Here is a 2,013-nt window from a genome sequence, read left to right as displayed (position 1 = left end):
GAGGAGCCTTCATAGTAATAAAGACCTGCATTGGCCTTGGTGTCTCGGTGGTAGTCTGGGAGGAGCTTCCCCAGACTGTTCCCCATTCCTCTGCATAGCTGGCCTAAGGCTTTGGGGTCCCTGCCCAGTGGTGTGCCGTGACCAACAGACACTGCGTCCCTAACATGACCACATAAGTGACCTAGAACATCCCTGCGACTTGACCTGGTATGTGCAAAGGTGTTAAAAATACTCAGAATTACAGTGTCTAGCCACTGAGAGAGAAACCAACAAGCTTGGCAGGTTAAAAAATAAAAGACTGGGGAAAGACTGATTTTAAGGAATGCTGCAGAATGCTGGGACGCTTTGGCCTTGGTGGCAGTCCATGTGGTTGCCAACATATTGCCCTGCAGCAGTGGTTGAGATTGTTATCAGGCCACCAGGATGAGTCAGAAAAGGAAAACTAATCAAAAATCTCTCTTAAAACATGCTCAACATGTACAGCTGTTGAAACATCTGTGCCGAACATGATGACACAAGCTGGAATTGTGGCGGTCGGTGAGGGGGGGGGGAAGGCAATAAGGAGAGGTTAAGGAGGGGGCTGAGCACAGTCCCTGGGAGAGGGTCTAGAGGGAACCCTCGGGCTTGGGCACCCACCCCCCTTCCTCACAGAGCAACCTCGGGGGAAGGAACCCATCCCAGGTCATTTCTCTTTGCCCCACCAGGGCTGCTGCAGGATGGAAGAGGCAGACTCACAGTCTTACAGCAGCAAGGCTGCAGACCGCAGCTTTGGGTGATGGAGAGGGAGACCTCTGCCCAGGAAATCTGTCAGATTCTTTTTTTTTTTTTTTTTTACCTATTAAAAAACAACAAATAAGGTGGGGAAGTCTCCATTGACTCCCAGTGGGCAGCTCGACAGGTGGGTTCTGCAGAGCCTTGCAGGATTTCAGGAGATGGTGCTGTGGGCAGAAAAAGATTATTCCCTGTCCTGGAATGAGCTCAAGGAAAAAATACATATGTAAAAAAAAAACAGCCTCAAATAATGCCTTGCTCCTGCCTCTCCCCCTGCATTGTGGAGTAAAAACAAAAAAAACAAAAAAAAAACAAACCCACATATAAGAACCTAAATAGAATAGAACAGAAATCTCCCTTAATCAAAACAACATTATGCCAAAACCCCTTTCGAGGGAAGTGAAACATACACAGCAGCACAGCCCTGCTTAAAAATAGAACAGCCTTTGCCTTGTAAGTAACAAAAATACATAACAGCATACTTCTGCAGCCCGAGCTTTGAAGGATGTCTGTCATACGCCTAGGCTTGTTTTACGCCCCTTCCCTTTTTTAAGAGAGGAACAATGCCATCTTCCCGAAAGGAAATAGGCAATAAAAACTCCAGCAGGATTTCCTATTCATAATTTTTCCCATTCATATCCTAATGAGTGGAGGGAAAAAAAAAAAAAACACAAAAAACACCACACTGAAAAACACCACCAGCTTTAACAACTTAAACGGCACTTATTAAATAGATATTTTTACATGCCTGGTTTTTCCTAAACGTGGTCTATAGTTTTACAGTTCAATTAAGCCTTTTTTTTCTCCCTTCTTTCCAGATACCCTTCTCAGAACTGGCTGAGTTCCGTGTGAGATGATGTAAAGCATCTGATGACAAAATATCAAATATATTTATAAAACACCCCGTTGAGTTTTTATCTGTGCCATTACATTTTTAATTAATAGAATTTTTTTGTTGTTGTTTTACAAATGTTGTGTTTTACTGCCAGCATGATCTCACTGCTTTACAGTATCGATAAATGAAGGCACACCTGCGCTATAAAATCTGCTTTATATGAAGCAGGCCATTCATGTTTTTATAGCCCATTTTTCACCCATTGTTCTTGGGTCATGTCATAGGTGTGCTGTAATGCGTGGTGGAGGTGGGAGGCTCGAAGATCAGTTTAACAAAATGGTCTAATTTTGCCAACTTTAGTGCCAGAATCTGGGCTGAAAAATGCAGAACTAATATCCCAATAGACA

This window comes from Coturnix japonica, chromosome 8 (genome assembly GCF_054131305.1).
Source record: "Coturnix japonica strain WE chromosome 8, WE-NBRP24, whole genome shotgun sequence".
Classification (NCBI taxonomy): Eukaryota; Metazoa; Chordata; class Aves; order Galliformes; family Phasianidae; genus Coturnix; species Coturnix japonica.
Note: the sequence above shows the minus strand (reverse complement) of the source record.